Source organism: Watersipora subatra, chromosome 9 (genome assembly GCF_963576615.1).
Source record: "Watersipora subatra chromosome 9, tzWatSuba1.1, whole genome shotgun sequence".
NCBI classification, from domain to species: domain Eukaryota; kingdom Metazoa; phylum Bryozoa; class Gymnolaemata; order Cheilostomatida; family Watersiporidae; genus Watersipora; species Watersipora subatra.
The window spans coordinates 56,682,722-56,699,717 of NC_088716.1; positions in this window are offsets into that span (position 1 = coordinate 56,682,722).

Consider the following 16,996-nt stretch of genomic DNA (forward strand, 5'->3'; position numbering starts at 1 on the left):
AGTTTATAACACTATCGCGCATTACATTATAAAAACAGTAGCAGTTTATAACATTATCGCGCATTACATTATAAAAACAGTAGCAGTTTATAACATTATCGCGCATTACATTATAAAAACAGTAGCAGTTTATAACATTATCGCGCATTACATTATAAAAACAGTAGCAGTTTATAACATTATCGCGCATTGCATTATAAAAACAGTAGCAGTTTATAACATTATCGCGCATTGCATTATAAAAACAGTAGCAGTTTATAACACTATCGCGCATTACATTATAAAAACAGTAGCAGTTTATAACATTATCGCGCATTACATTATAAAAACAGTAGCAGTTTATAACATTATCGCGCATTACATTATAAAAACAGTAGCAGTTTATAACATTATCGCGCATTGCATTATAAAAACAGTAGCAGTTTATAACATTATCGCGCATTACATTATAAAAACAGTAGCAGTTTATAACACTATCGCGCATTGCATTATAAAAACAGTAGCAGTTTATAACACTATCGCGCATTACATTATAAAAACAGTAGCAGTTTATAACACTATCGCGCATTACATTATAAAAACAGTAGCAGTTTATAACATTATCGCGCATTGCATTATAAAAACAGTAGCAGTTTATAACATTATCGCGCATTACATTATAAAAACAGTAGCAGTTTATAACACTATCGCGCATTGCATTATAAAAACAGTAGCAGTTTATAACACTATCGCGCATTACATTATAAAAACAGTAGCAGTTTATAACACTATCGCGCATTACATTATAAAAACAGTAGCAGTTTATAACACTATCGCGCATTACATTATAAAAACAGTAGCAGTTTATAACATTATCGCGCATTGCATTATAAAAACAGTAGCAGTTTATAACATTATCGCGCATTACATTATAAAAACAGTAGCAGTTTATAACACTATCGCGCATTGCATTATAAAAACAGTAGCAGTTTATAACACTATCGCGCATTGCATTATAAAAACAGTAGCAGTTTATAACATTATCGCGCATTGCATTATAAAAACAGTAGCAGTTTATAACATTATCGCGCATTGCATTATAAAAACAGTAGCAGTTTATAACACTATCGCGCATTGCATTATAAAAACAGTAGCAGTTTATAACATTATCGCGCATTGCATTATAAAAACAGTAGCAGTTTATAACATTATCGCGCATTGCATTATAAAAACAGTAGCAGTTTATAACATTATCGCGCATTGCATTATAAAAACAGTAGCAGTTTATAACATTATCGCGCATTACATTATAAAAACAGTAGCAGTTTATAACATTATCGCGCATTGCATTATAAAAACAGTAGCAGTTTATAACATTATCGCGCATTGCATTATAAAAACAGTAGCAGTTTATAACATTATCGCGCATTGCATTATAAAAACAGTAGCAGTTTATAACATTATCGCGCATTACATTATAAAAACAGTAGCAGTTTATAACACTATCGCGCATTGCATTATAAAAACAGTAGCAGTTTATAACATTATCGCGCATTGCATTATAAAAACAGTAGCAGTTTATAACATTATCGCGCATTGCATTATAAAAACAGTAGCAGTTTATAACACTATCGCGCATTGCATTATAAAAACAGTAGCAGTTTATAACATTATCGCGCATTGCATTATAAAAACAGTAGCAGTTTATAACATTATCGCGCATTACATTATAAAAACAGTAGCAGTTTATAACATTATCGCGCATTGCATTATAAAAACAGTAGCAGTTTATAACATTATCGCGCATTGCATTATAAAAACAGTAGCAGTTTATAACATTATCGCGCATTGCATTATAAAAACAGTAGCAGTTTATAACATTATCGCGCATTGCATTATAAAAACAGTAGCAGTTTATAACATTATCGCGCATTGCATTATAAAAACAGTAGCAGTTTATAACACTATCGCGCATTGCATTATAAAAACAGTAGCAGTTTATAACACTATCGCGCATTGCATTATAAAAACAGTAGCAGTTTATAACATTATCGCGCATTGCATTATAAAAACAGTAGCAGTTTATAACATTATCGCGCATTGCATTATAAAAACAGTAGCAGTTTATAACATTATCGCGCATTACATTATAAAAACAGTAGCAGTTTATAACATTATCGCGCATTACATTATAAAAACAGTAGCAGTTTATAACATTATCGCGCATTGCATTATAAAAACAGTAGCAGTTTATAACATTATCGCGCATTACATTATAAAAACAGTAGCAGTTTATAACACTATCGCGCATTGCATTATAAAAACAGTAGCAGTTTATAACACTATCGCGCATTGCATTATAAAAACAGTAGCAGTTTATAACATTATCGCGCATTGCATTATAAAAACAGTAGCAGTTTATAACATTATCGCGCATTGCATTATAAAAACAGTAGCAGTTTATAACATTATCGCGCATTACATTATAAAAACAGTAGCAGTTTATAACACTATCGCGCATTGCATTATAAAAACAGTAGCAGTTTATAACATTATCGCGCATTGCATTATAAAAACAGTAGCAGTTTATAACATTATCGCGCATTGCATTATAAAAACAGTAGCAGTTTATAACACTATCGCGCATTGCATTATAAAAACAGTAGCAGTTTATAACATTATCGCGCATTGCATTATAAAAACAGTAGCAGTTTATAACATTATCGCGCATTGCATTATAAAAACAGTAGCAGTTTATAACATTATCGCGCATTGCATTATAAAAACAGTAGCAGTTTATAACATTATCGCGCATTACATTATAAAAACAGTAGCAGTTTATAACATTATCGCGCATTGCATTATAAAAACAGTAGCAGTTTATAACATTATCGCGCATTGCATTATAAAAACAGTAGCAGTTTATAACATTATCGCGCATTGCATTATAAAAACAGTAGCAGTTTATAACATTATCGCGCATTACATTATAAAAACAGTAGCAGTTTATAACACTATCGCGCATTGCATTATAAAAACAGTAGCAGTTTATAACATTATCGCGCATTGCATTATAAAAACAGTAGCAGTTTATAACATTATCGCGCATTGCATTATAAAAACAGTAGCAGTTTATAACACTATCGCGCATTGCATTATAAAAACAGTAGCAGTTTATAACATTATCGCGCATTGCATTATAAAAACAGTAGCAGTTTATAACATTATCGCGCATTACATTATAAAAACAGTAGCAGTTTATAACATTATCGCGCATTACATTATAAAAACAGTAGCAGTTTATAACATTATCGCGCATTACATTATAAAAACAGTAGCAGTTTATAACATTATCGCGCATTACATTATAAAAACAGTAGCAGTTTATAACATTATCGCGCATTACATTATAAAAACAGTAGCAGTTTATAACATTATCGCGCATTGCATTATAAAAACAGTAGCAGTTTATAACATTATCGCGCATTGCATTATAAAAACAGTAGCAGTTTATAACATTATCGCGCATTACATTATAAAAACAGTAGCAGTTTATAACATTATCGCGCATTACATTATAAAAACAGTAGCAGTTTATAACATTATCGCGCATTACATTATAAAAACAGTAGCAGTTTATAACATTATCGCGCATTACATTATAAAAACAGTAGCAGTTTATAACATTATCGCGCATTACATTATAAAAACAGTAGCAGTTTATAACATTATCGCGCATTACATTATAAAAACAGTAGCAGTTTATAACATTATCGCGCATTGCATTATAAAAACAGTAGCAGTTTATAACATTATCGCGCATTGCATTATAAAAACAGTAGCAGTTTATAACATTATCGCGCATTGCATTATAAAAACAGTAGCAGTTTATAACACTATCGCGCATTACATTATAAAAACAGTAGCAGTTTATAACATTATCGCGCATTACATTATAAAAACAGTAGCAGTTTATAACATTATCGCGCATTGCATTATAAAAACAGTAGCAGTTTATAACATTATCGCGCATTGCATTATAAAAACAGTAGCAGTTTATAACATTATCGCGCATTGCATTATAAAAACAGTAGCAGTTTATAACATTATCGCGCATTGCATTATAAAAACAGTAGCAGTTTATAACACTATCGCGCATTACATTATAAAAACAGTAGCAGTTTATAACATTATCGCGCATTACATTATAAAAACAGTAGCAGTTTATAACATTATCGCGCATTGCATTATAAAAACAGTAGCAGTTTATAACATTATCGCGCATTGCATTATAAAAACAGTAGCAGTTTATAACATTATCGCGCATTGCATTATAAAAACAGTAGCAGTTTATAACACTATCGCGCATTACATTATAAAAACAGTAGCAGTTTATAACATTATCGCGCATTACATTATAAAAACAGTAGCAGTTTATAACATTATCGCGCATTGCATTATAAAAACAGTAGCAGTTTATAACATTATCGCGCATTACATTATAAAAACAGTAGCAGTTTATAACATTATCGCGCATTACATTATAAAAACAGTAGCAGTTTATAACATTATCGCGCATTACATTATAAAAACAGTAGCAGTTTATAACATTATCGCGCATTACATTATAAAAACAGTAGCAGTTTATAACATTATCGCGCATTACATTATAAAAACAGTAGCAGTTTATAACATTATCGCGCATTACATTATAAAAACAGTAGCAGTTTATAACATTATCGCGCATTGCATTATAAAAACAGTAGCAGTTTATAACATTATCGCGCATTGCATTATAAAAACAGTAGCAGTTTATAACACTATCGCGCATTACATTATAAAAACAGTAGCAGTTTATAACATTATCGCGCATTACATTATAAAAACAGTAGCAGTTTATAACATTATCGCGCATTACATTATAAAAACAGTAGCAGTTTATAACATTATCGCGCATTACATTATAAAAACAGTAGCAGTTTATAACATTATCGCGCATTACATTATAAAAACAGTAGCAGTTTATAACATTATCGCGCATTACATTATAAAAACAGTAGCAGTTTATAACATTATCGCGCATTACATTATAAAAACAGTAGCAGTTTATAACATTATCGCGCATTACATTATAAAAACAGTAGCAGTTTATAACATTATCGCGCATTGCATTATAAAAACAGTAGCAGTTTATAACACTATCGCGCATTACATTATAAAAACAGTAGCAGTTTATAACATTATCGCGCATTACATTATAAAAACAGTAGCAGTTTATAACATTATCGCGCATTACATTATAAAAACAGTAGCAGTTTATAACATTATCGCGCATTACATTATAAAAACAGTAGCAGTTTATAACATTATCGCGCATTACATTATAAAAACAGTAGCAGTTTATAACATTATCGCGCATTACATTATAAAAACAGTAGCAGTTTATAACATTATCGCGCATTACATTATAAAAACAGTAGCAGTTTATAACATTATCGCGCATTACATTATAAAAACAGGCAGCCAAAAGTTTTATAAAAGTGTTTGCCTGAGCCAATAATAAATTATTCTCAATTTACAAAACCCTTTGTTTAATGGTTTGCGTAAACGTGATTTTATGAACCGTGTATCGTTGTTGACACATATCTGGGAGATTGGCCTTGGGTCTTATCACGTGAAGTTACCGTGTGCCACGCTTGGGTTCAATAAATGGGCAACACAAATCAATAATATGTGAGACCATACAAAGAGCTAGATTGAACTGCACAAAAGACCTGCCATAGCAATACATATGATGTAGATTATGCCTATGTATGAAAGCTTCAGACAAGTTTCAATGATGTAAACTAGTTTGCAAATTACAAGATACTGATTTTCTTCAGACCGGTGAATTTCTCTGAGTGGTCTTTCTAAACACCGATCGTTAAAATCACATTAGTTGTTGTGTGGTGTTACCTAGAATACACCCCTAGTGTTGAACTGCGGTCACAGAGCACGATCGCTTTTCGTGGTAATGGCATGCCAAAAAACCAATATTCATCAAACCGTAAAACACTGCTTGTTACCCTCAACACTGTAATTTAACTACAGAGAGGTGACCCTAACAAAAATGGTGTTCGAAAGTTCAAGACTTCTCCTTGTCGACACTGGCCTAACTGCTCCTACGGTGCAAGCTGCCAGTATGCTCATGGCAAGAACGAGCTTGAGCAATACCGGGGTTTTCAACAATGTCTTGTAAAGTACGACGAGCTCATTAAGGTTGGTACTCTTCTATTGTCTTGTACGGTCTTGTACAAAATTGTATGATTTTTTACGACCTTTTACGACATTGTACGACTTTGTACAACCTTGTATGACCTTTTACGACCTTGTACGACTTTTTATGACCTTGTATGACCTTATATGACATTTTACCCCCTTATACACAACATCACCTCTGTGCTTATTGGCTTGCTCTAGAAAACCAACATTGAACACCATGAACTCTGTCAGAACCAGCAGTGTCCTGTGAGGCTGCGCATATTGCTAAAGAAAACCGTTCTTTGCAAGTATAATGAGGAAGGGTTATGCAACAAACGGAGGTGCACATACGCCCATGGAAAAAGTGAACTTCGCCCTTTGCCTAAATATGAGCTCTGCCAAAAGAATTTGAAAGACATGTGCAGTTTGGAAAGCACAGAGGCAAGTTGTATTTATATGCTAGCTGAATGGCATAACTAACCTTATAGAACCAAACTCTTTTAGAAATAAGTAAGTTTTGTGCATTTAAAATATTTTGGTAAAAAATATTTTGGTAATATTGTACCAGAGATTTAAGATGTTAATGCAGCTTACCTCCCTTGCCTGTTCTAAACCTTGATCGAATCCAGCAAACAATACTTTCTAAAAATTGAGATAAGGCAGACGTTGCGCTTTTCATACTGTCGGCTTATTGTCAGGGGAGACAATAGTAACTAGGATCATCCAACTCAATCCAGCTAAGAGCATCGTACCAACCTAACTGTGCTTCATGCATCTGAAAACAGACGACTAGTGTATAGACCAGTATTTATTAATAAGAGAAATTTTAATATGATATTTTAGCTATGTTGCAATTAGGCAATTTGAATTGAATTTATAATTAAATCAACTAAAACCCCACTAATTTCTCTTATATTTTATATGCTTATTTATTCTACATGCTGTTGTATCCATTCTATATGCTAATGTATATGTATTTTATATGTATCTGAACCTGTATTTTATATACTAATGCATACGCAATCTATATGTCTATAATTTTATGTTGCAACTATTATATATGTACTTTATATGCTAATTTGCCTGTATTCCACATGCTAACCCACATATTTATATATGCTTATGTACATACTTTAACTAATCCAGCACAGTTGTCTCCACTTGCAGTGCGTATATGCTCATAGCAAAAAGGAATTACGAAGTTATGGAGCCAAGAAAATAAGCCCGCCACAACATCTCATGAGAGATGTAGAGAATCAGCAATATGAAGAAACCAGTGATGTGAATGAAGAGACAGAAAGCGACAGTGAGGAAAGTGACAATGAAGAAAGTGACAGTGAGGAAAGTGACATTGAAGAAAGCGACAGTGAATTGGATAACGTTGGTCTGAATGCATATCCAGAGTTAATAAACTATGTCAGGGAGGTGCCAAGGGAAAGCACCAGTAAAGAAGAGGAGGTAGGTTTTTAACAAGCTAAGCAAAGTTCATCCAGCTGATACTCAAAGACCAGCTCACCTCCCTAGCCTGGTGTACAAATAAAGTGCTTATCTATAATAGATGCAATGTAAATAAGAGTCTCTATAATAGATGCAATGTAAATAAGAGGGTCTATAATAGATGCAATGTAAATAAGAGGGTCTATAATAGATGCAATGTAAATGAGAATGTCTATAATAGAGGCAATGTAAATAAGAGTGTCTATAATAGATGCAATGTAGATAAGAGTCTCTATAATAGATGTAATGTAAATAAGAGTGTCTATAATAGAAAAAATGCAAATAAGAGTGTCTATAATAGATGTAATGTAAATAGGAGTGTCTATAATAGATGTAATGTAAATAAGAATGTCTATAATAGATGCAATGTAAATAAGAGTGTCTAGAATAGATGTAAGATAACTAAGAGCGCCTATAATAGGTAGAATGTCAATAAGAGTGTCTATAGTAGATGTAATGTAAATAAGAGTGTTTAGAATAGACACAATGTAAATAAAAGTGTCTATAATAGATGACTTCATCATCCGGGTTTCTGCTGTACCTTGAAGCGGATTATCAAGTTATAAATTTGGTTGTTTTGTTGTAAAATTTACATTTCATGAGATAACTAAAATACATGAATTTGAAGTAGAGAAACTCTTATTTACGTTACATCCATTATAGACACTCTTATTTACATTTCATCTATTATATACACTCTTATTAACGTTGCATATATTATAGACACTCTTATTTAAATTGCATCTATCATAGACACTCTTATTTAAATTGCATCTATTATAGACACTCTTATTTACATTGCATCTATTATAGACACTCTTATTTAAATTGCATCTATTAAAGACACTCTTATTTACATTGCATTTTCTATAGACGCTCTTATTTACGTTACGTCTATTATAAACACTCTTATTTAAATTGCGTCTATCATAGACACTCTTATTTAAATTGCATCTATTATAGACACTCTTATTTACATTGCATCTATTATAGACATCCTTATTTAAATTGCATCTATCATAGACACTCTTATTTAAATTGCATCTATTATAGACACTCTTATTTACATTGCCTCTATTGTACACACTATTATTTACATTGTATCTATCATAGACACTCTTATTTAAATTGCATCTATTATAGACACTCTTATTTACATTGCCTCTATTGTAGACACTATTATTTACATTGTATCTATTATAGACACTCTTATTTACATTGCATCTATTATAGACACTCTTATCTACATTGCATCTATTATAAACACTCTTATTTACGTTATATATATTATAGACCCTCTTATTGACATTACATCTATTATAAATAAACACTTTATTTGCACACTGCAGTTGCACTACTTCTATGTTGCTATAACAACTCACTGGCTAAAGCAGAATCCTTAATGTCGCTATAGCATAGACATGTGAATTGTAGTGAGTAAACCTTGGGTTTATTTTCTTTGTAATCATTGAGCTTTGTCTACATTGTGCATTGCTAGATCACTGTACTTTTTGTACCGATCTCTCAAACATCTATTACATCATATTACAGGATACAGGAGAAGTTCAACTTTGTGAATCTTGTCAATTTCTGCAAGAAAATATACCAACCGCATTAAAAAAGAAATACTTCACTTTTCTCAGTAAAAAAAAGCAAAAAATGAAACCACCCACAGAAAAAGGAAAAATCCTCCTATATAGAACTGAGGTGGTCAGACGGTGAGCATGTGATTTTATAACTTTCATGACCTTTGGTGACCTTCTTGCTTCATTGGCTAGTTGTTAAACTTTTGACCTTCATGCCTTGCAGAGTGTGATTAACTGCATATTTACTTTGTATGGTTTTCTTCCGTCACGGTCACGGGTTTTTATTTTTTGTATTACAATTCGTCTTCACAACTCTATAGAACATTCTACAAATATAAAGTATTAGAAAAAATATGAACACTGGTCTACAACTCAAGGTTTGTGATATCTGTCAGCTGTCATAGCAGTATGGCTTAACTCTTATAGCAAAACTGCAAGCAAGTATTTGGAAAATTTGATTGGAGAATTACCCTGGGTATATCATATTGGACTGCCAATATTCTACAACAGAGATTCGCAGAATTGCAGTTACTGTTTTGCGCTATTTTTAGAAGTTTGTGCGTAACTAATGATAACCTAAATATTCTTCAAGATTCATTTTATCAAATATGTTTGTAAACAATTGCATAAGTTGTAGGATGCATGAAAGCGTGGCTTGCAACCACGGATGATGAAGTCAGCAAAAGTAATCTCACAAAAATTTACCAATGGTATGAATGGGTTGGAGAGTCCAAAGCAAGAGTATGTGTATTGGCAATCCTGACAAAGCCACGCAGTGGTGATTGATAACCCACGCCATCTCCAGAGCACTTTTTTGTTGTGACGCCAGTTAATGCCCAAGCTCGGATTTTGAATATTTTAAAGACGGGTTGACAGTTACCCCCTACCTAATACCTTTAGTAAAGCTAGATTTGAGTTGAGAACAAGGATCTTTGCTGTTTCTATGTTTGTAACGCCCTTAATGAAAACGTGTCATAAATATTTCAGCTTGTCATATAAAATTGTCTTTTGAAAGCATTCAAAATGAGATTAGCATGAGTTTAAATTATTTCAAAAGTTTATTTGAGTATTAGAATGCTACAATATTAACATGTTTTACTTATTAAAATTCTATAATGGATGAGTAGTGACATATTTTGGACGTAATGTTTTATTCACTCATTAAGAAAGCTTCTTGGAGTTTTCTAAGCATCCTTGACACGGATTTCTGGTAGTTTACTTGAATTGGATTGCAGATATACTGCTGAACTTTTACTATAATAAGAGTCATGTTTGTCTGCCTACTCGAAGCTATGCTAAGATCATTAGGAAAAAGATTGTGTGAAGCGGGAATTTAACCTGGATATTCAGATACCGGCTAAGCACACTACCTTCTGCGCCACTCCACCAACTTTTCACATCTGAGAATAATTGTGTACATACATATTACACATGATGATTTTTTACAGCGTGCGAGACTGCAGCTGCACTAGCTGTTTTTTAAAAATCAACTGGAAATTTGGGTCGTATATATAAAAGTACATGTAAGTGTTAAGGAAACCTCTCTACAGTGTTTGATTAGCGGCTCTGAGATGTGTACTCTTTACTCCTAACTAAACAAAGCAATCTTACCTTAGATCAGCTGTCCGTAACCTGGGATCAACCAAACCTCTGGGGATTCGGTGAGTCAGTCTCAGGGGTTCAGCGGAAGAGGCACAGCTTGTCTCTCAAAGGCAAGAGTAGAAATCACACTGATTTTCAAGGTCTTTATGAAAAGATTATAACTTGTGAGTTCATGCATTGCATTGGTTTTAGGTTCTGAATGCACAGTTCATTTTGTGTACCAATAAGCCATATACTCATGTCTTGATTGTAAAAAAAATATTTCCTTTTCCAATAAAGAAGGGTTCAGTGAAAGAGCATATGGGACTGGTAGGATTCAGAGCGGCCAGCAAAGTTAAGAGCCACTGCTTTAGACTCAAATTAGGAATTAAAGATATCGAGTGTTTTAGTAATACAAACAATTATCAAGGAATTTATATTTAATTGTATTATTTTGTATTGTCAATATTTAATTTTCAAGTGCCAACCAGCTGATACTATTGATGTTCATCTTGTCTTTCAATTAAAATCTTCAACCTTTCACTGCCTTAGTAAGAACTTTCTAAACACTATTGATCTCATTAAGTACTATTAATTCTGCCGTACTTAATTTTGTCAGCGGAATTTAGTCAGGCAACAGACCTTGCTAGTTGATAATTAAACTGTGCTGGTAGTTAAACTGTTATTTGTTATGAAGAAGTTGTCTTATCTCAGAAAGACAACTTGTTGAACGCTACTTCCTTGCGTTGGGTCAATATGGAGTACTAGGTGATACCTAGCTCCAAGTACTTTGAGTACTATCAGTATTACCATCACGAGATGATGGTCTAGTGTTATCTCTTGTTCTCTTTCCTTCACTTTATTGTTATCTATTATTATTACCATCGTTGTTGTCGACTTTCTCAGCTCTTCAACCAAATGTTGTTGGTATCTGTTTAGAACTGCTAACCTAAGATGTTCAACACCTTTCTGTTTCTCAGTATAGTAACTGATACTATTAGATCTTCCTTTCAATTACTGAATATTAACATGGCTGCAAAAACCTTTTTACTTTCTGAATATCCACCTGTCTGCAAAAGCTTCCTTTGACTTGCTAGATATCTGTGTGACTGCAATAACTTCTTTTGACTTGCCAGATATCCATATGATACTCAAGGAAAAATGATACCCGGTACAACAAATTACTGTCCAGGTTTACAAAGAAACAGTTGAGGGTGGACTAAAAAGTTGCAAACATCGAGAGTAAGAAAAACCACACTAAGGACAAGAATCTGCTAAAACAAGAGCCAAAGATCAAAAAAGGTGATTAAACAACTACATGTGCATGGCTTTGAATATGAAGGAACAGAAGGACTCATCCTGGCAGCAAAGGAACAGACATTACTAACACGATGGACAAAGTTTCACATATGTAGATACGTGAGAGGGAACGTTGCTGTGCAAGATATGCAATGCAACCGAGGAAGCAATTTTTTATATAGGCCTCCTCAATAGTGCCAGATACTGACACAAATTGAATAGAGGAAGTGGCATGATTATGTGACACAACTACAGTAATGGAATCTGTGCAAGAATTATAGAATTCACCATGCTAGTGGTAAGTGTATACAGCTAGTGGTAAGTGTATACAGCAGAGAGGGTTTTGAAGAATGACAAAGCAATAATTCTGTGAGATCTTTCATTACAAACATAACTTGTCATTCAAATTCACAGAATATATTTGGCAGTAAAAGACCAGGAAAATGACCTCACATGGAGTATAGAAATTGCAGAACCTGGTGACAATAGAAGAGAAAAAGAAAGAAAATAAAATATCAAAAACTTGCAAGAGAACTTAAAAAGCTTTGAAAAACTTCTGCAACAATAATACCTGTTCCGATGGGTAACCATACTGAAAGAATATTATGTTTGTTTTTATTCAGAGTGAAGCTAGTTTTTGGTCTAGGACCAGGTCTTTTTCCCCAAAAACCTAAGGTTTCCAAAATGATATTTTCATATTCAAGTCTTCATCTCTAGTACTTCCAATAAAATGTGTGCTGTTCCCAGCGGAGCAGACTAGTGATTGGTTACAAGGAGAGTGCAACTCAATGCAAAGAAATAACTCAGGTAATCTGTTGTTGTTGCCAGGGCACTGGTTACAATTGGGACAACTGCTGTTTTTATTGGTCAAAAAGCCTTGAGATCTCTCATCTTAAGTTCTGATACTTTTTTATTTTCTTTTACCACCGTTTTTACACCTCCTGGGACAGCATTATCAATATACTGGGATAGCAGTATCAATATCCTGGGACAGCAATATCAATATTCTAGGACAGCAATATCGATATACTGGGATAGCAGTATCAATATCCTGAGACAGCAATATCAATATTCTAGGACAGCAATATCGGTATCCTGAGACAGCAGTATCAATATCCTGAGACAGCATTATTAATATCCTGGGACAGAAATATCAATATCTCGGTACAGCAATATCGATATCCTGGAACAGCAATATCAATATCCCGGTACAGCAATATCAATATCCCGGGACAGCAATATCAATATCCCGGTACAGCAATATCAATATCCTGGGACAGCAATATCAATATCCTGGGACAGAAATATCAATATCCCAGTACAGCAATATCAATATCCTGGGACAGCAATATCAATATCCTGAGACAGCAATATCAATATCCTGGGACAGCAATATCAATATCCTGGAGCAGCAGTATCAATATCTTGGGACAACAAAATCAATATCCTGGGACAGCATTATCAATATCCTGGGACAGCAATATCAATGATGACACACTATTTTAGCTTTTTTGACCTGAATGATATCTGCCTGTTTTGTTTCTGTGAATTCACCAACACAACCATTGAAGTCCTATCACACTATTACCTTATTCTTTACCAGATTTTCAGCTCTATTTTTATGCCATGACTCAGGGTGAGGTATTCATGCGCTTTCATGAGACTCCAATAACAGGTATTACGTGCGTTGCGAAAGGCGGCGGCTTTCGCAACGCATGAATATTTGCCGTATAACGCATAACATTCATTCATCACCTCTTATGCAACTACCAAAAAGTATATTCAAAGTCAAAGAGGCAGCCGAGTGAGCTAACAATATTTTCATAACCATGGTAACGCTCTTATAGGAATGTTTACTTATTTATTCTATTTCTCACTTTAGCAGCAGCATTGGGTTTAGTGCCCATATATCAGTTTGTCAAATCAAGCATTGATTGGCAAAGATAATTTTAAATTGTATCTGGTTTGTTATTAGAGTCAAACAAAGCATAGAACCCTGCTTTGACCAAAAAAATGACCTCACATGGACTATAGAAATTGCAGGATCAGAATACTAACCTATCAGCATTCCTATCCATGCTGATAGGTTAGCTAATCTGGCTGTAGAGGAATGATAACTCTCATCATAGACATAAGACTGCCTTGGCCTATGTAGTCACTATAGAAGTTTTAAACTCAGATAATCTGAGTTATCTGTCCTTACAATAGTGATAGCAAAACGACATAATTTGTACAGTAGAAGAGGCCACTCAATTGTTTTTAAATAACACAGAGTTGGAGTTAGTTCTCCTTTGAAAAGAGCTGATAACTCAGTCAAACAAAGATGTAACTGGCGCTTTCCAATTGACTGACTGTATTTCTGGAAACATTTATGTAGTAAATTCATCTACAGTTCTTTCGCGTATCAGCATGTAACATGAAACAACTAAAAGCTTTATTAAAAGCTTTAATCATAAAATTAAAAAATCAACGCTTTTCATTTTGCTACTAAGAAAATCACATCGCATTACGTGTTGAAGAAGTTTCCTACATAGCTCACAAAAAGTTTCTGGAGAAGTGACCACTTAAAAACTTATATGGAATCAAATGGGTACGAAACCACTTTAACCTCGCAATAATGGTCTTACCAAAACTGGTACATGAATAACAATGGTGAGTTGAGAAAAGGCTTGCGAAGTCATTTGCTGGTTCAAGTTTGTAATTCAACAAGCATTAGCTCACAAACACATGTATGTTAAGCCGCATTCATATTTGTATATTTGTTTGTTTACATTTCATGTTTCAAACAGTTTTGGCTCCCTCTGCTCTCTCTTTTTCACTCTCTCTTTCACTCTCTTCCCTTTATTCTATTTTTCTCTTTTCTTTCTCTTTAACTTTCAGAACAGTCGTGTAGTGCTAAGTAAGCTTTGTGCAAGCTATTTTTTTAACAAATTGTATACTTTGAAAGAGTTTCTTTAGGTAGTGTGTTCAATAAAAATAGAGCAAGTTTAGTAATAATTATAATACTAAAAGTAAAAATAATTACTGTAGATGTGATAGATGTTAATAGAGCGCAAACTCATTATCCCATTTTCACAGCCAGGTAAAAGATAGAACCATTGCTGGCTGCCAAATCTTTACTATAATAAGAGCCATGTTTGTCTGTCCGTCAGTCCGCTCATCCGTCTGTCTGACGCCAAGCTAAGAGGTTAGGAACAAGATTGCACTGCACAGGAAACTCAAATATTCACATTTCCAATCAGGTTAGCAACTGCATCACTCACCCACCTTGCTGTACTACAGAATAATTGCGCAAATATACTTATTACACACGACTCTTTCTCACGGCTTTTCGGCATTACTAGCCAAATAATTATCCTAACAACAAAGTTTCTAAGAGAAAACTCTGAAGATTGACAACTAATTTGTTAAAAGCAAATACCATTGCTGTGAAAATAAAAATGAGCAATTAAACAAAACAATAATTAAGAATAAATTTGCATATCATAATAATCTGTTGAGATAAGTTAACAGTCTGTGTCAGCAAGATAACAAGGATGTTGTTACGAAGCACCAAGCTGCTAGGATAGTACACCAACCTCTCCTTTGCCACCAGCCTTCACCACCACGGCGATGCACGCCCACAACAGAATGCTGTCACAAATTTCATGGCAGTTCCTACTGCCTATTTCTAGACAAATCAATTAAGCAGCCAGGCTGCTATATGATCGACTCTTAAGCCCCACCACCATCCACGGATTTCCAGTGGATTTTCTGTCAGCCCGCAAAAGCATGGCGATTCACTAAATCAGCTCCCTTGCTCTCCTCGCTGAGGCTTCTGTCAAGCATTTGATTCACGGCTATTTAAATAGCGAGACCTGTTAGTTCCTCGGCTTTTCTGTGAAAAACTAGTTTTTCAAAGCCCTAGCTTTCTATGAACGCCAGCCCCACCCCTCTCCCCTTCTGCATTACTGGCTAATCACTGAAAAGCTTAGAATATTTACATAATATCCCACAATCTGTTAAGAGGTAGAACAATGGGAGAAAAGTAGCGCACACTTACATGTAGCAACAGCTTAAGATATAAAACAATGCTGACAGTTTGAGAAAAACTCATATAAAAATGTCCTTCAAGGTTAGAATATTGATAATTGTAAAAATCGTTTCATATCGGAGCCTTACTCTAGCTTGTGAGTTTCAAAAGCTATACATTCAGGGATAATTTATAGAAACAGGAGAAGCCAAGTGATATGGAATTACACCTTAAGAAACTGCCCTTCCTTCCAAAAGTTAAGACACTGGAAGCTTAACTCCGTGTACCTGGTTCCTGCGCTATGTGCGATGAATATAAATAGTACTGTAAATGTCTAGCTATTAAGGAATAGCATTGGCAGCATGCTGAATAATAATTCTACTAGCTCGTGTTGTTAAAGCTGGTTGGAATATAAACATGCAATATGGTTAAGTTTGCTTTCCAAGTTCTATCATTTTTACTATTACACTTTGAAAGTTTGAATTATAAAAAACTGAAAATCTACAACTTTCACTGCCCTAGTTAACTTACTTGACCTAGCTGACCCAGTTCATGGCTACAGAGTAGTAGCTAGGAGGAAAAAAGAGGACATAAATGATGACAACTTAGCAATGAGACACAAACGGAACAATATGATTGAGCCAATGGGTACTAAAATAGCTCATCAGCTTAGAAAATACTTTATAAATATTACGCAAGTAAAATATAAATAAATAGGGTACAAATCTCACTTATTTTAACAAACAACCATTAAAAGAACACATATGCTTTTATTTAGAAACTGGAATCATTAACCGACTGA